Genomic DNA, 20068 nt, shown 5'->3' on the forward strand with positions numbered 1-20068 from the left:
GGTACAGTTGGTCACCAGGGGACTGGGATTAAAATTCAGAAAAGTGGGTGGGGCCAAAACCAACCAGATTTCTTTCATTGATTTGTATGGGAAAAATAAAAAGGCTGCCATTCTCACATTATTGATGTCATGGACCTCGAATATCGCAAATGTGGTGCTGGGGGACATCAAGAATGAGAAGCTTAAGTTCAGTTACAATATACCTTTTAGTTTCAGAATAGAAGTCACCCAGCACTTCATCTACATCTGCAAGTGCACCAAGAGCTAACGCAACCTCCTCCATACTTTCTGTGGTCCCAACCACTCCTTCTCCTGAAGCACCCACAGATGTATCAACAGCAGCCTGCCCATCTGCCCCTTTCTCCTCCTGTTTATTCTCTTTACTTTTTATGTCATTTTCTACACAACTTCCTTTTTTTTTCCACATCCACATTTTCATTTAAAGAAACATTTTCAATCACTTCATCTTCAATTAACAAATTCACACTACCATTCTCATTTTGCATTATCTCAATATTGCCAAACACGGTATCACATTTGACTCTAGTAAGCTTTACTTCCACCTCCCTTCCCTTCCCATCACTCTGCATAAGCAAATCACAGTTCCCTTTGGCTAAGGATACAGTTCCCAAAACATTTTACCAATTTTGGACCCCTGTAACTCTGGTTTGCAGAGATGTAGGGACCCCATCTTTGGAATCCAAGTCTAACAATATGTCTTCTACCTGCATGAGACATTTCGTGAAATTCAGATGTTGCTAACGGCCATGGCTGTGATTTATGTACGTCAGCATCACTACCATTGAAATAGCCCAAATAAACAGGTTTTTGTGACCCTAGGCTATGACCTCTTTGGCCTAGGGGCCCGAAACTCACCAGTCATGTTCCCCCTAAGGGTCCCTACAATGCTAGAAAATTTGCCACTGCTGAGCAATTGCCCTTTGAAAAGATGTGAGATTTTGGAAAGTGAAATAGGGAGGCAATAAAAGCCTATGGGGGATTTTGCCAATTTTGGACCCCTGTAACTCTGGTTTGCAGAGATGTAGGGACCCCATCTTTGGAATCCAAGTCTAACAATATGTCTTCTACCTGCATGAGACATTTCGTGAAATTCAGACGTTGCTAACGGCCATGGCTGTGATTTATGTACGTCAGCATCACTACCATAGAAATAGCCCAAATAAACAGGTTTTTGTGACCCTAGGCTATGACCTCTTTGGCCTAGGGGCCCAAAACTCACCAGTCATGTTCCCCCTAAGGGTCCCTACAATGCTAGAAAATTTGCCACTGCTGAGCAATTGCCCTTTGAAAAGATGTGAGATTTTGGAAAGTGAAATAGGGAGGCAATGAAAGCCTATGGGGGATTTTGCCAATTTCGGACCCCTGTAACGCTGGTTTGCAGAGATGTAGGGACCCCATCTTTGGAATCCAAGTCTAACAATATGTCTTCTACCTGCATGAGACATTTCGTGAAATTCAGACGTTGCTAACGGCCATGGCTGCGATTTATGTACGTCAGCATCACTACCATTGAAATAGCCCAAATAAACAGGTTTTTGTGACCCTAGGCTATGACCTCTTTGGCCTAGGGGCCCGAAACTCACCAGTCATGTTCCCCCTAAGGGTCCCTACAATGCTAGAAAATTTGCCACTGCTGAGCAATTGCCCTTTGAAAAGATGTGAGATTTTGGAAAGTGAAATAGGGAGGCAATAAAAGCCTATGGGGGATTTTACCAATTTTGGACCCCTGTAACTCTGGTTTGCAGAGATGTAGGGACCCCATCTTTGGAATCCAAGTCTAACAATATGTCTTCTACCTGCATGAGACATTACGTGAAATTCAGACGTTGCTAACGGCCATGGCTGCGATTTATGTACGTCAGCATCACTACCATTGAAATAGCCCAAATAAACAGGTTTTTGTGACCCTAGGCTATGACCTCTTTGGCCTAGGGGCCCGAAACTCACCAGTCATGTTCCCCCTAAGGGTCCCTACAATGCTAGAAAATTTGCCACTGCTGAGCAATTGCCCTTTGAAAAGATGTGAGATTTTGGAAAGTGAAATAGGGAGGCAATGAAAGCCTATGGGGGATTTTACCAATTTTGGACCCCTGTAACTCTGGTTTGCAGAAATGTAGGGACCCCATCTTTGGAATCCAAGTCTAACAATATGTCTTCTACCTGCATGAGACATTTCGTGAAATTCAGACGTTGCTAACGGCCATGGCTGCGATTTATGTACATCAGCATCACTACCATTGAAATAGCCCAAATAAACAGGTTTTTGTGACCCTAGGCTATGACCTCTTTGGCCTAGGGACCCGAAACTCACCAGTTATGATCCCCCTAACAGTTCCTACAATGCTAGAAAATTTGCCACTGCTGAGCCATTGCCCTTTGAAAAGATTTGAGATTTTGGAAAGTGAAATAGGGGCCTAATGAAAGCCTATGGGGGATTTTACCATTTTTGCAATATGCCTTCTACCTGCATGAGTCCTTTGGACTCTTGGCTCACACCATCATCTCCAGATGCTGACTGCTCAGGGTCAGGATCCAGGGAGGTTTGTATAACGCCTCCCAAACCATCATGTATCTGCACAGCCCCTGACAACGGCAACACCCCCACAGGTAAAGTTTTAACGTATTTGCCACCATCTTTGACTGTTAGGGAAGCTTTATCATCTTTACATACATTATCCACCTCTGTCTTGGAAGATTCCCTCCCGACAATCACCTCCAAGATCGTATCTTCATCAACTTCAGGTTTAACATGCACAGCTGTAATTTGCTCAGTAGGTTGATGCATGGCAGGTAAGAGAGACGCCTGACCAGAAGGCTCCTCAGGCATACTGCCTTTCTCCATAACCACGCAATCTCCCTCACCTCCGTTCAGATATTCATCATCACTGTTTGCTAACATGGCTTGGAACCTCTGACGACACACCAGGGCCTCACTCATAGGTCCCCCGTAAGCTTTCAGGCCCTCAAGCACAGCCTGCTGCTCACGGATCCTCTGTCTCAGGCTTACCAGTTCAGGGTCCATATTCAGAAAGCTCGATTGCCATTTCACTCCGTAGCGAAAGATTGCATTCTTTAGCTGGAACTTCAAAGTTTTTATCAAGAAACAGCATCCATCAACTGCGTGCACCCAAGCTACAGTGTCCTTCACAGTCAATGTTCCTCCCCTTCCCAAGCCAGTGGGATCAGGGTGCTTTGGAGCCGCCTGCTTCATCCTGAGACAGCCGGCCTGCAAGGTAGGCTCCTGCCGACGAAAGGCCTAAGCAGGGCCTTAAAGTTCGGACTATCTCCGCTCCTCCTGCACTGATGGTCGGACAGGCACACCACGGATAGGTCCTTTGAGCAGAGCTCCAACAGTCAATGCTCTCCCCTCAGTGATCCAGTTCAGACTGACAACCGCCTCACCAAACTTGGGTCACTTGGTCATGGGGTGAAGCTGAAACATTCTGTCACATTTTGGGGACCCAAAAAAGTGGGCGGAGCCACACACAACCAATCAGATTTACCCTATTGACTTCAATGGGAAAATGTAAACCGCTGCAATTCTCACAGTATTAAAGCCAGAGTTCCCAGACTTGGCACAGTGGGTCACTGGGTGACTGGGTTTAAAATTTATAAAAAGTGGGCGGAGTCTACCACAGCCAATCAAATTTCAGCCATTAGTTTAAAAGGGAAAAATAAAAAAAATTGCTGCTGCTCTTAGACGGTTAGTGGCAGGGTCCTGACACTTGGCACAGTTGGTCACTGGGGGACTGGGATTAAAATTCATAAAAGTGGGCGGAGCCAAAACCGACCAATCAGTTTCTTTGATTGATTTAAATGGGAAAAATTAACAAGGCTGCCATTCTCACAATATTGATGTCAGGGCCCTCGAATATCGCAAATGTGGTCGCTGGGGGTTTCCACTCCAAGTTTAGAAAAAGTGGGCGGAGCCACCCGCAACCAATCAAATTTAATTTATTGATTTTTAATAGAAAACAATAAAACTGCTGTCATTTTTACACATTTTATTATAGCTATGTAACTATTATAGTACTAGTGTTGTTGTTGTCCAAGTGAGTAGGGGTCTCTCTCGGCTCTTCCTATGGTGGTTCCACACGGAATGCGGGCCGCACCCCTCCGGACTCCACAGCCTTCCAGTCTATGGAAATGAAGAACGGCTCTTCCCTCAGGTTTTTCATCTGATCTTTACGCGCTTCCTGGTTTTTACACAGTAGCTTCTCCAGGAAGTCTTTCAGTGTGGGGTCCATCTCCGGCGGGTAGTCTGGATAATTGTAATAAATGGAGTTTTTGATGACAGCCTCATCCTTCTCCCACTTGTCCATGAATGGGTGTTTGAGGCATGCCATCAAAAAAAGCATGATTCCCGTAGAGAAGAAGTCTACTGAGTGTTCGTAGTCCATCTCTAGGAACACCTCCGGGGCCATATAGTGCAAGCTCCCGTTACATCCTTCAACCATGTCATCCCCAAAGACATCTTGCACTGCCAGGCCGAAGTCAGCAATCTTTATGTTCCCGACTCCGTCCAGGAGGATGTTTTCCGGCTTGATGTCTCTGTGGATGACACCCTTGGAGTGGATGTACTCCAGGCCGATAACCATCTGCGCAGCAAACAGTCTCAGGGTCGTAATGTCAAATGGCTTGTCAGCATCATCTAGAAGTGTCATCAGATCTCCCCCGCTCAGGTACTCCATGGCAAAGCAGAGGTAATTCTTTGACTGGAATGTACCGTAGAGCTGAGTGATAAAGGGACCCTTCCCAAGGGTCTTCAATACCTGACACTCCATGAATATTTCCTCAGGGTCATTATACTTTATAAATGGCCTTTTCTTGACCATTTTAATGGCCAGCTGTTGGTCTCTGGCTCGGTGGGAAGCAAGGTAAACCTTGCCAAATGACCCCTCTCCAAGAAGTTTATGGAAGTTGAAGCTGCCCAAAGTCAGTGGCTTCCTGATGGTCTGGATTCCACTCGGGCCAGCTTCTTCCTCCTTCGCCACACGAGGTGAAACATCAGAAAGTTGATATCCCGGCGCTGGTTTCCCAGCTACTTCCTCCTCCACATGACCGGAATCATCAGCTCCTAAGTCCACATCGACAAAAGCTGAAGCATCCGACAACTGATATCCCGGCGCTGGTTCCCCAGCTGCTTCCTCCACCACATGACCGGAATCATCAGCTTCTTCCACTTCGCCAACATCCAAGGGGGAGACATCCGATAACTGATATCCCAGCGCTGGTTCCCCAGCTACTTCCTCCACCACATGACCGGAATCATCAGCCTCTTCCTTCTCCTCCACATCCACACGAGGTGAAACATCAGAAAGCTGATATCCTGGCGCTGGTTCCCCAGCTACTTCCTCCACCACATGACCAGAATCATCAGCTCCTAAGTCCACATCCACAAAAGGTGAAACATCCGACAACTGATATCCCGGCGCTGGTTCCCCAGCTACTTCCTCCACCACATGACCGAAATCATCAGCTTCTTCTGCTTCGTCAACATCCAAGAGGGAGATATCCGACAACTGATATCCCGACGCTGGTTCCCCAGCTACTTCCTCCACCACATGACCGGAATCATCAGCTTCTTCCTTCTCCTTCACATCCACACGAGGTGAAACATCAGAAAGCTGATATCCTGGCGCTGGTTCCCCAGCTACTTCCTCCACCACATGACCAGAATCATCAGCTCCTAAGTCCACATCAACAAAAGCTGAAGCATCCGACAACTGATATCCCGGCGCTGGTTCCCCAGCTACTTCCTCCACCTCATGACCGGAATCATCAGCCTCTTCCTTCTCCTTCACATCCACATGAGGTGAAACATCAGAAAGCTGATATCCCGGCGCTGGTTCCCCAGCTACTTCCTCCACCACATGACCGGAATCATCAGCTCCTAAGTCCACATCAACAAAAGCTGAAGCATCCGACAACTGATATCCCGGCGCTGGTTCCCCAGCTACTTCCTCCACCACATAACCGGAATTATCAGCTTCTTCCGCTTCGTCAACATCCAAGAGGGAGACATCCGATAACTGATATCCCGGCGCTGGTTCCCCAGCTACTTCCTCCACCACATGACCGGAATCATCAGCCTCTTCCTTCTCCTCCACATCCACACGAGGTGAAACATCAGAAAGCTGATATCCTGGCGCTGGTTCCCCAGCTACTTCCTCCACCACATGACCAGAATCATCAACTCCTAAGTCCACATCAACAAAAGCTGAAGCATCCGACAACTGATATCCCGGCGCTGGTTCCCCAGCTACTTCCTCCACCACATGACCGGAATCATCAGCTTCTTCTGCTTCGTCAACATCCAAGGGGGAGATATCCGATAACTGATATCCCGGCGTTGGTTTCCCAGCTACTTCCTCCACCACATGACCGGAATCATCAGCCTCTTCCTTCTCCTTCACATCCACACGAGGTGAAACATCAGAAAGCTGATATCCCGGCGCTGGTTCCCCAGCTACTTCCTCCACCACATGACCAGAATCATCAGCTCCTAAGTCCACATCCACAAAAGGTGAAACATCCGACAACTGATATCCCGGCGCTGGTTCCCCAGCTACTTCCTCCACCACATGACCGGAATCATCAGCTTCTTCTGCTTCGTCAACATCCAAGGGGGAGACATCCGATAACTGATATCCCGGCGCTGGTTCCCCAGCTACTTCCTCCACCACATGACCGGAATCATCAGCTTCTTTCTTCTCCTCCACATCCACATAAGGCAAAACATCAGAAAGCTGATATCCTGGCGCTGGTTCCCCAGCTACTTCCTCCACCACATGACCAGAATCATCAGCCTCTTCTGCTTCCTCCACATAAGGTGAAATAACCGATATCTGATATCCCGGTGCTGGGTACCCAGCTACTCCCTCCACCACATGACCGGAATCATCCGATACCACATATTCCAGTGCTAATGCAGAACGCCCGGTAGATGGGGCAGGTCTACAGCAGTAGAACAGTCTGCCCAAGAAAGCCCTGATAGAACGCACAGCTGCCTGGGCTCTTCCCCTAGCTGGTGGTTGTGGCTCTGGGTCAGCATTGGCAGCTGGCTGTACAGAGGGCTGCTGAACCTCAAGCCTGAGGTTCATTTTGCGGTGCCTTTTACAGCAGCGCAACATAGTTCACCAATGAGAATCTCACTAATGAGTAAATTGCTCGAGAGCAAAATCAATCGTCTTCACTTGTGCAAGTGGAGACAAAAGTGAGCCTCTCAATGCTCAACCTCTGCTTATATACACACACGGCTATTATGACATCACTTCCCTGACATCAACAGAGGTAAACATGGGGCTATTATGACATCACAAGAGGGGCTCGGTGGAAGCAGATAGGACTTTCCGGCACTTTCCATCAGATTTTATGTTATACGTCAACACTCAAAATACATAAAAGTGGGCAGAGCCAGAACCGACCAATCAGATTTCTTTGCTTGATTTAAATGGGAACAATTAAAAAGGCTGCCATTCTCACAATATTGATGTCAGGGACCTCGAATATCGCAAATGTGGTCCCTGGGGGTTTCCACTTCAAGTTCTGAAAAAGTGGGCGTAGCCACCAGCAACCAATCAAATTTCATTCATTGATTTTCAATGGAAAAATATAAAACTGCTGCCATTTTTACACGTTAAATGCCAGCATTCACAAACTTTGGAGTGTTAGTCACTGGGTGACTGTGGTTCACAAGTAGGAAAAAAGGGGGCGGGGCAACAACAGCCAATCAGATTTCAGCCATTGACCTTAATGAAAAATGATAAACCACTGCTAAAATCACAGTTTAAATGCTAGGTGTCCCAAACTTGGCTCAGTTATTCACTGGGTGACTGCGGTCAAAAACAGGAAAAGTGGGTGGAGCCACTAACATCCAATCAAATTTCACCTATGCACTTCAATGTAAAACTTTCAAATACTGCCACTCTCACAGTTTTAAAGCCAGAGGTCCAAAACTTGGCACAGACCATGACATGGTGGTTAATTTTAAAATTTAGAAAAATGGGCGGAGCTTAAAACAGCCAATCAAATGTTACCTATTGCTATTCAATGTCAATATATAAGTTGCTGTCATTCTTTTACTGTTACTGGCAGGGACTTCAAACTTGGCACAGTCAGTCACAGGGGGACTGGGATTAAAATTTGAAAAGTGGGTGGGGCCAAAAATAGCCAATCAGATTTTCCCTATTGACTTCAATGGGAAAATGTAAACAGCTGTAATTCTCACTGTATTAAAGCCAGAGTTCCCAGACTTGGCACACTGGGTCACTGGGGTTAAAATTTGACAAGGTGGGCGGAGCCACATACAGCCAATCAGACACATAGCCAACATCCTGTGGTTTCTTCAGAAACGACACCATCTAGTTCTTCTTATTATTATAGGCGCCCCCCCCATTTTCTATACGCTACTCCTCCTACAGTTTTAGGGGTAGAAGCGCCAAACAAGCGAAGTACGTTGCTTGTGCTTTATTAAGCGATCGCACCCTCCGGGCCCCTGCGGCGGACCCCGGAAGACCCCTTTTTTCGTATTGACTTTGACAGGGAAAAATTTAAAATCACTGCCACTCGTACAATTTTGAAGCTACACTCCCCAAACTCGGACCACATATGGTTGGTGTCACCCCAAATAAAAAGATGTATTTTGGGGGCTCACCCCAAATTAGGCGGAGCTACCAGCGGCCAATGAAAATTTAGCAAATTTCTATACGCTACTCCTCCCAGAGTTTAAGGAGTAGAATTCTGAAACTTTGCACACTTGTTCGGCTCATACCCGAATAGGTTGCTTGTGCTTTTTTAAGCAATTTCACCCTCCGGGCCCCTGTGGCGGACCCCCAAAGACCCCATTTTTCCCATAGACTTTCATTGGAAATTTTGAAACTTTTGCCACTCGTACAGCTTTGAAGTTACACTCACCAAACTTGGGTCACTTGGTCAGGGAGTGAAGCTGAAACATTCTGTCACATTTTGGGGACCCAAAAAAGTGGGTGGAGCCACAAACAACCAATCAGATTTTCCCTATTGACTGCAATGAGAAAATGTAAACAGCTGTAATTCTCAAAGTATTAAAGCCAGAGTTCCCAGACTTGGCATAGTGGGTCACTGGGTGACTGGGTTTAAAATGTATTAAAAGTGGATGGAGTCTACCACAGCCAATCAAATTTCAGCCATTAGTTTAAATGGGAAAAATAAAAATTGCTGCTGCTCTTAGACGGTTAATGGTAGGGTCCTGACACTTGGCACAGTTGGTCACTGGGGGACTGGGATTAAAATTCATAAAAGTGGGCAGAGCCAAAACCGACCAATCAGATTTCGTTAATTGATTTAAATGGGAAAAATTAAAAAGGCTGCCATTCTCACAATATTGATGTCAGGGACTTCGAATATCGCAAATGTGGTCCCTGGGGATTTACACTTCAAATTTTGAAAAAGTGGGTGGAGCCACCAGCAACCAATCAAATGTCATTCATTGATTTTCAATAGAAAACAATAAAACTGCTGCCATTTTTACACGTTAAATGCCAGCATTCATAAACTTTGGAGTGTTAGTGACTGAGTGACTGTGATTCGCAATTAGTAAAAAAAAGGGGGCGGGGTAACAACAGCCAATCAGATTTCAGCCATTGACCTTAATGAAAAATGATAAACTGCTGCTATTATCACAGTTTAAATGCCAGGTGTCCCAAACTTGGCTCAGTTACTCACTGGGTGATTGCGGTCAAAAAATAAAAAAAGTGGGCGGAGCCACTAGCATCCAATCAAATTTAACCAATGCACTTCAATGTAAAGCTTTCAAATACTGCCACTCTCACAGTTTTAAAGCCAGAGGTCCAAAACTTGGCACAGACCATGACATGGTGGTTAATGTTAAAATTTACAAAAATGGGCGGAGCTTAAAACAGCCAATCAAATGTTACCTATTGCTAATCAATGTCAATATATAAGTTGCTGTCATTCTTTTACTGTTAATGGCAGGGACTTCAAACTTGGCACAGTCGGTCACAGGGGGACTGGGATTAAAATTTTGAAAGTGGGCGGGGCCAAAAACAGCCAATCAGATTTTCCCTATTGACTTCAATGGTAAAATGTAAACAGCTGTAATTCTCACATTATTAAAGCCAGAGTTCCCAGACTTGGCACACTGGGTCACTGGGTGACTGGGGTTAAAATTTGGCAAGGTGGGCGGAGCCACATGCAGCCAATCAGACACATAGCCAACATCCTGTGGTTTCTTCAGAAACGACACCATCTAGTTATTATTATTAGCGCCCCCCATTTTCTGTACGCTACGCCTCCTACAGTTTTAGGGGTTCAAGCGCCACACTTTCCACACTTATTCGTCTTATAGTGAAGTACGCTGCTTGTGCTTTATTAAGCGATCCCACCCTCCACGCCCCTGCGGCAGACCCCAGAAGCCCCCATTTTTCGTATTGACTTTGACAGGGAAAAATTTAAAATCGCTGTTACTCGTACAATTTTGAAGCTACACTCCCCAAACTCGGACCACATATTGTTGGTGTCACCCCAAATTAAAATAAGTATTTTGGGGGGCACCCAAAGTGGGCGGAGCTACCACCAGCCAATGAACATTTAGCAATTTTCTATACGCTACTCCTCCCAGAGTTTCAGGAGTACAATTATGAAACTTTGCACACTTGTTTGGCTCATACCCGAATAGATTGCTTGTGCTTTTTTAAGCAATCCCACCCTCCGTGCCCCTGTGGTGGACCCCCGAAGACCTTATTTTTCCCATAGACTTTCGTTGGAAAACTTGAAACTTTCGCCACTCGTACAGCTTTGAAGTTACTCTCACCAAACTTGGGTCACTTAGTCATGGGGTGATGCTAAAACATTCTGTCACATTTTGGGGACCCCAAAAAGTGGGTGGAGCCACAAACAACCAATCAGATTTTCCCTATTGACTTCTATGAGAATATGTAAACAGCTGTAATTCTCACAGTATAAAAGCCAGAGTTCCCAAACTTGGCCCACTGGGTCGCTGGGTGACTGGGTTTAAAATTTAGAAAAAGTGTGCAGAGTCTACCACAGACAAATTTCAGCCATTCATTTAAATGGGAAAATGTAAAACTGCTGCCGCTTTTAGACAGTTAATAGCAGGGTCCTCAAACTTGGTACAGTTGGTCACCAGGGGACTGGGATTAAAATTCAGAAAAGTGGGTGGGGCCAAAACCAACCAGATTTCTTTCATTGATTTGTATGGGAAAAATAAAAAGGCTGCCATTCTCACATTATTGATAGGGCCCGAAACTCACCAGTCATGTTCCCCCTAAGGGTCCCTACAATGCTAGAAAATTTGCCACTGCTGAGCAATTGCCCTTTGAAAAGATGTGAGATTTTGGAAAGTGAAATTGGGAGGCAATAAAAGCCTATGGGGGATTTTGCCAATTTTGGACCCCTGTAACTCTGGTTTGCAGAGATGTAGGGACCCCATCTTTGGAATCCAAGTCTAACAATATGTCTTCTACCTGCATGAGACATTTCGTGAAATTCAGATGTTGCTAACGGCCATGGCTGTGATTTATGTACGTCAGCATCACTACCACAGAAATAGCCCAAATAAACAGGTTTTTGTGACCCTAGGCTATGACCTCTTTGGCCTAGGGGCCCGAAACTCACCAGTCATGTTCCCCCTAAGGGTCCCTACAATGCTAGAAAATTTGCCACTGCTGAGCAATTGCCCTTTGAAAAGATGTGAGATTTTGGAAAGTGAAATAGGGAGGCAATGAAAGCCTATGGGGGATTTTGCCAATTTCGGACCCCTGTAACGCTGGTTTGCAGAGATGTAGGGACCCCATCTTTGGAATCCAAGTCTAACAATATGTCTTCTACCTGCATGAGACATTTCGTGAAATTCAGACGTTGCTAACGGCCATGGCTGCGATTTATGTACGTCAGCATCACTACCATTGAAATAGCCCAAATAAACAGGTTTTTGTGACCCTAGGCTATGACCTCTTTGGCCTAGGGGCCCAAAACTCACCAGTCATGTTCCCCCTAAGGGTCCCTACAATGCTAGAAAATTTGCCACTGCTGAGCAATTGCCCTTTGAAAAGATGTGAGATTTTGGAAAGTGAAATAGGGAGGCAATGAAAGCCTATGGGGGATTTTACCAATTTTGGACCCCTGTAACTGGTTTGCAGAGATGTAGGGACCCCATCTTTGGAATCCAAGTCTAACAATATGTCTTCTACCTGCATAGGACATTTCGTGAAATTCAGACGTTGCTAACGGCCATGGCTGCGATTTATGTACGTCAGCATCACTACCATTGAAATAGCCCAAATAAACAGGTTTTTGTGACCCTAGGCTATGACCTCTTTGGCCTAGGGGCCCGAAACTCACCAGTCATGTTCCCCCTAAGGGTCCCTACAATGCTAGAAAATTTGCCACTGCTGAGCAATTGCCCTTTGAAAAGATGTGAGATTTTGGAAAGTGAAATAGGGAGGCAATGAAAGCCTATGGGGGATTTTACCAATTTTGGACCCCTGTAACTGGTTTGCAGAGATGTAGGGACCCCATCTTTGGAATCCAAGTCTAACAATATGTCTTCTACCTGCATAAGACATTTCGTGAAATTCAGACGTTGCTAACGGCCATGGCTGCGATTTATGTACGTCAGCATCACTACCATTGAAATAGCCCAAATAAACAGGTTTTTGTGACCCTAGGCTATGACCTCTTTGGCCTAGGGGCCCGAAACTCACCAGTCATGTTCCCCCTAAGGGTCCCTACAATGCTAGAAAATTTGCCACTGCTGAGCAATTGCCCTTTGAAAAGATGTGAGATTTTGGAAAGTGAAATAGGGAGGCAATGAAAGCCTATGGGGGATTTTACCAATTTTGGACCCCTGTAACTCTGGTTTGCAGAAATGTAGGGACCCCATCTTTGGAATCCAAGTCTAACAATATGTCTTCTACCTGCATGAGACATTTCGTGAAATTCAGACGTTGCTAACGGCCATGGCTGCGATTTATGTACATCAGCATCACTACCATTGAAATAGCCCAAATAAACAGGTTTTTGTGACCCTAGGCCAGGGGTCGGCAACCCGCGGCTCCGGAGCCGCATGCGGCTCTTTTTCATCTTCGCCGCGGCTCCTAGGCGGCTCCGGTGTCAGTGGCTGCGGCGCGCGTGACGTGTGCTGTTGTCGCTGGCCGGCAGCCTATCAGAGAGGCCGCCGGACCAGTGCAGTGCAGGGCTTCGGGCGGCCATTTTCCCGTAGCCCTGCAGGCAGGACGTGACGTAGGAAGAGGATCGTGGGAGTTGCGCGCCACAAGGTCGGGACCGGAGGTCGGGACAGGAGGAGATCGTGACAGGAGGTCTTCTGACTAGGTGAGTAAATGGGTTTTTTTTTCAGATCTGCTGAAGGATTGTGCACATGGGGGTCAGATCTGCTGAAGGATTGTGCATATGGTGGTCAGATCTGCTGAAGGATTGTGCATATGGTGGTCAGATCTGCTGAAGGATTGTGCATATGGGGGTCATATCTGCTAACGATTTGTGCATATGGGGGTCATATCTGCTAACGATTTGTGCATATGGGGGTCATATCTGCTAACGATTTGTGCATATGGGGGTCATATCTGCTAAGGATTTGTGCATATGGGAGTCATATCTGCTAACGATTTGTGCATATGGGGGGTCATATCTGCTAACGATTTGTGCATATGGGGGTCATATCTGCTGAAGGATTATGCATATGGGGGTCATATCTGCTGAAGGATTGTGCATATGGGGGTCATATCTGTTAACGATTTGTGCATATGGGGGTCATATCTGCTAACGATTTGTGAATATGGGGGTCATATCTGCTAACGATTTGTGCATATGGGGGTCATATCTGCTAACGATTTGTGCATATGGGAGTCATATCTGCTAACGATTTGTGCATATGGGGGTCATATCTGCTAATGATTTGTGCATATGGGGGTCATATCTGCTAACGATTTGTGCATATGGGGGTCATATCTGCTAACGATTTGTGCATATGGGAGTCATATCTGCTAATGATTTGTGCATATGGGGGTCATATCTGCTAACGATTTGTACATATGGGAGTCATATCTGCTAACGATTTGTGCATATGGGGGTCATATCTGCTGAAGGATTGTGCATATGAGGGTCATATCTGCTAACGATTTGTGCATATGGGGGTCATATCTGCTAACGATTTGTGTATATGGGGGTCATATCTGCTAACGATTTGTGAATATGGGGGTCATATCTGCTAACGATTTGTGCATATGGGGGTCATATCTGCTAACGATTTGTGCATATGGGCGTCACATCTGCTAACGATTTGTGCATATGGCTTTGCGGCTCCCAGTTTTTTTCTCTTTTCGGAAACGGGTCCAAGTGGCTCTTTATGTCTTAAAGGTTGCAGACCCCTGCCCTAGGCTATGACCTCTTTGGCCTAGGGACCCGAAACTCACCAGTTATGATCCCCCTAACAGTTCCTACAATGCTAGAAAATTTGCCACTGCTGAGCCATTGCCCTTTGAAAAGATTTGAGATTTTGGAAAGTGAAATAGGGGCCTAATGAAAGCCTATGGGGGATTTTACCATTTTTGCAATATGCCTTCTACCTGCATGAGTCCTTTGGACTCTTGGCTCACACCATCATCTCCAGATGCTGACTGCTCAGGGTCAGGATCCAGGGAGGTTTGTATAACGCCTCCCAAACCATCATGTATCTGCACAGCCCCTGACAACGGCAACACCCCCACAGGTAAAGTTTTAACGTATTTGCCACCATCTTTGACTGTTAGGGAAGCTTTATCATCTTTACATACATTATCCACCTCTGTCTTGGAAGATTCCCTCCCGACAATCACCTCCAAGATCGTATCTTCATCAACTTCAGGTTTAACATGCACAGCTGTAATTTGCTCAGTAGGTTGATGCATGGCAGGTAAGAGAGACGCCTGACCAGAAGGCTCCTCAGGCGTACTGCCTTTCTCCATAACCACGCAATCTCCCTCACCTCCGTTCAGATATTCATCATCACTGTTTGCTAACATGGCTTGGAACCTCTGACGACACACCAGGGCCTCACTCATAGGTCCCCCGTAAGCTTTCAGGCCCTCAAGCACAGCCTGCTGCTCACGGATCCTCTGTCTCAGGCTTACCAGTTCAGGGTCCATATTCAGAAAGCTCGATTGCCATTTCACTCCGTAGCGAAAGATTGCATTCTTTAGCTGGAACTTCAAAGTTTTTATCAAGAAACAGCATCCATCAACTGCGTGCACCCAAGCTACAGTGTCCTTCACAGTCAATGTTCCTCCCCTTCCCAAGCCAGTGGGATCAGGGTGCTTTGGAGCCGCCTGCTCCATCCTGAGACAGCCGGCCTGCAAGGTAGGCTCCTGCCGACGAAAGGCCTAAGCAGGGCCTTAAAGTTCGGACTATCTCCGCTCCTCCTGCACTGATGGTCGGACAGGCACACCACGGATAGGTCCTTTGAGCAGAGCTCCAACAGTCAATGCTCTCCCCTCAGTGATCCAGTTCAGACTGACAACCGCCTCACCAAACTTGGGTCACTTGGTCATGGGGTGAAGCTGAAACATTCTGTCACATTTTGGGGACCCAAAAAAGTGGGCGGAGCCACACACAACCAATCAGATTTACCCTATTGACTTCAATGGGAAAATGTAAACCGCTGCAATTCTCACAGTATTAAAGCCAGAGTTCCCAGACTTGGCACAGTGGGTCACTGGGTGACTGGGTTTAAAATTTATAAAAAGTGGGCGGAGTCTACCACAGCCAATCAAATTTCAGCCATTAGTTTAAAAGGGAAAAATAAAAAAAATTGCTGCTGCTCTTAGACGGTTAGTGGCAGGGTCCTGACACTTGGCACAGTTGGTCACTGGGGGACTGGGATTAAAATTCATAAAAGTGGGCGGAGCCAAAACCGACCAATCAGATTTCTTTGATTGATTTAAATGGGAAAAATTAACAAGGCTGCCATTCTCACAATATTGATGTCAGGGCCCTCGAATATCGCAAATGTGGTCGCTGGGGGTTTCCACTCCAAGTTTAGAAAAAGTGGGCGGAGCCACCCGCAACCAATCAAATTTCATTCATTGATTTTTAATAGAAAACAATAAAACTGCTGTCATTTTTACACATTTTATTATAGCTATGTAACTATTATAGTACTAGTGTTGTTGTTGTCCAAGTGAGTAGGGGTCTCTCTCGGCTCTTCCTATGGTGGTTCCACACGGAATGCGGGCCGCACCCCTCCGGACTCCACAGCCTTCCAGTCTATGGAAATGAAGAACGGCTCTTCCCTCAGGTTTTTCATCTGATCTTTACGCGCTTCCTGGTTTTTACACAGTAGCTTCTCCAGGAAGTCTTTCAGTGTGGGGTCCATCTCCGGCGGGTAGTCTGGATAATTGTAATAAATGGAGTTTTTGATGACAGCCTCATCCTTCTCCCACTTGTCCATGAATGGGTGTTTGAGGCATGCCATCAAAAAAAGCATGATTCCCGTAGAGAAGAAGTCTACTGAGTGTTCGTAGTCCATCTCTAGGAACACCTCCGGGGCCATATAGTGCAAGCTCCCGTTACATCCTTCAACCATGTCATCCCCAAAGACATCTTGCACTGCCAGGCCGAAGTCAGCAATCTTTATGTTCCCGACTCTGTCCAGGAGGATGTTTTCCGGCTTGATGTCTCTGTGGATGACACCCTTGGAGTGGATGTACTCCAGGCCGATAACCATCTGCGCAGCAAACAGTCTCAGGGTCGTAATGTCAAATGGCTTGTCAGCATCATCTAGAAGTGTCATCAGATCTCCCCCGCTCAGGTACTCCATGGCAAAGCAGAGGTAATTCTTTGACTGGAATGTACCGTAGAGCTGAGTGATAAAGGGACCCTTCCCAAGGGTCTTCAATACCTGACACTCCATGAATATTTCCTCAGGGTCATTATACTTTATAAATGGCCTTTTCTTGACCATTTTAATGGCCAGCTGTTGGTCTCTGGCTCGGTGGGAAGCAAGGTAAACCTTGCCAAATGACCCCTCTCCAAGAAGTTTATGGAAGTTGAAGCTGCCCAAAGTCAGTGGCTTCCTGATGGTCTGGATTCCACTCGGGCCAGCTTCTTCCTCCTTCGCCACACGAGGTGAAACATCAGAAAGCTGATATCCCGGCGCTGGTTTCCCAGCTACTTCCTCCTCCACATGACCGGAATCATCAGCTCCTAAGTCCACATCGACAAAAGCTGAAGCATCCGACAACTGATATCCCGGCGCTGGTTCCCCAGCTGCTTCCTCCACCACATGACCGGAATCATCAGCTTCTTCCACTTCGCCAACATCCAAGGGGGAGACATCCGATAACTGATATCCCAGCGCTGGTTCCCCAGCTACTTCCTCCACCACATGACCGGAATCATCAGCCTCTTCCTTCTCCTCCACATCCACACGAGGTGAAACATCAGAAAGCTGATATCCTGGCGCTGGTTCCCCAGCTACTTCCTCCACCACATGACCAGAATCATCAGCTCCTAAGTCCACATCCACAAAAGGTGAAACATCCGACAACTGATATCCCGGCGCTGGTTCCCCAGCTACTTCCTCCACCACATGACCGAAATCATCAGCTTCTTCTGCTTCGTCAACATCCAAGAGGGAGATATCCGACAACTGATATCCCGACGCTGGTTCCCCAGCTACTTCCTCCACCACATGACCGGAATCATCAGCTTCTTCCTTCTCCTTCACATCCACACGAGGTGAAACATCAGAAAGCTGATATCCTGGCGCTGGTTCCCCAGCTACTTCCTCCACCACATGACCAGAATCATCAGCTCCTAAGTCCACATCAACAAAAGCTGAAGCATCCGACAACTGATATCCCGGCGCTGGTTCCCCAGCTACTTCCTCCACCTCATGACCGGAATCATCAGCCTCTTCCTTCTCCTTCACATCCACATGAGGTGAAACATCAGAAAGCTGATATCCCGGCGCTGGTTCCCCAGCTACTTCCTCCACCACATGACCGGAATCATCAGCTCCTAAGTCCACATCAACAAAAGCTGAAGCATCCGACAACTGATATCCCGGCGCTGGTTCCCCAGCTACTTCCTCCACCACATAACCGGAATTATCAGCTTCTTCCGCTTCGTCAACATCCAAGAGGGAGACATCCGATAACTGATATCCCGGCGCTGGTTCCCCAGCTACTTCCTCCACCACATGACCGGAATCATCAGCCTCTTCCTTCTCCTCCACATCCACACGAGGTGAAACATCAGAAAGCTGATATCCTGGCGCTGGTTCCCCAGCTACTTCCTCCACCACATGACCAGAATCATCAACTCCTAAGTCCACATCAACAAAAGCTGAAGCATCCGACAACTGATATCCCGGCGCTGGTTCCCCAGCTACTTCCTCCACCACATGACCGGAATCATCAGCTTCTTCTGCTTCGTCAACATCCAAGGGGGAGATATCCGATAACTGATATCCCGGCGTTGGTTTCCCAGCTACTTCCTCCACCACATGACCGGAATCATCAGCCTCTTCCTTCTCCTTCACATCCACACGAGGTGAAACATCAGAAAGCTGATATCCCGGCGCTGGTTCCCCAGCTACTTCCTCCACCACATGACCAGAATCATCAGCTCCTAAGTCCACATCCACAAAAGGTGAAACATCCGACAACTGATATCCCGGCGCTGGTTCCCCAGCTACTTCCTCCTCCACATGACCGGAATCATCAGCTTCTTCTGCTTCGTCAACATCCAAGGGGGAGATATCCGATAACTGATATCCCGGCGCTGGTTTCCCAGCTACTTCCTCCACCACATGACCGGAATCATCAGCCTCTTCCTTCTCCTTCACATCCACACGAGGTGAAACATCAGAAAGCTGATACCCTGGCGCTGGTTCCCCAGCTACTTCCTCCACCACATGACCGGAATCATCAGCTTCTTTCTTCTCCTCCACATCCACATAAGGCAAAACATCAGAAAGCTGATATCCTGGCGCTGGTTCCCCAGCTACTTCCTCCACCACATGACCAGAATCATCAGCCTCTTCTGCTTCCTCCACATAAGGTGAAATAACCGATATCTGATATCCCGGTGCTGGGTACCCAGCTACTCCCTCCACCACATGACCGGAATCATCCGATACCACATATTCCAGTGCTAATGCAGAACGCCCGGTAGATGGGGCAGGTCTACAGCAGTAGAACAGTCTGCCCAAGAAAGCCCTGATAGAACGCACAGCTGCCTGGGCTCTTCCCCTAGCTGGTGGTTGTGGCTCTGGGTCAGCATTGGCAGCTGGCTGTACAGAGGGCTGCTGAACCTCAAGCCTGAGGTTCATTTTGCGGTGCCTTTTACAGCAGCGCAACATAGTTCACCAATGAGAATCTCACTAATGAGTAAATTGCTCGAGAGCAAAATCAATCGTCTTCACTTGTGCAAGTGGAGACAAAAGTGAGCCTCTCAATGCTCAACCTCTGCTTATATACACACACGGCTATTATGACATCACTTCCCTGACATCAACAGAGGTAAACATGGGGCTATTATGACATCACAAGAGGGGCTCGGTGGAAGCAGATAGGACTTTCCGGCACTTTCCATCAGATTTTATGTTATACGTCAACACTCAAAATACATAAAAGTGGGCAGAGCCAGAACCGACCAATCAGATTTCTTTGCTTGATTTAAATGGGAACAATTAAAAAGGCTGCCATTCTCACAATATTGATGTCAGGGACCTCGAATATCGCAAATGTGGTCCCTGGGGGTTTCCACTTCAAGTTCTGAAAAAGTGGGCGTAGCCACCAGCAACCAATCAAATTTCATTCATTGATTTTCAATGGAAAAATATAAAACTGCTGCCATTTTTACACGTTAAATGCCAGCATTCACAAACTTTGGAGTGTTAGTCACTGGGTGACTGTGGTTCACAAGTAGGAAAAAAGGGGGCGGGGCAACAACAGCCAATCAGATTTCAGCCATTGACCTTAATGAAAAATGATAAACCACTGCTAAAATCACAGTTTAAATGCTA

This window comes from Hyperolius riggenbachi, chromosome 8, assembly GCF_040937935.1.
Source record: "Hyperolius riggenbachi isolate aHypRig1 chromosome 8, aHypRig1.pri, whole genome shotgun sequence".
Lineage (NCBI taxonomy): Eukaryota > Metazoa > Chordata > Amphibia > Anura > Hyperoliidae > Hyperolius > Hyperolius riggenbachi.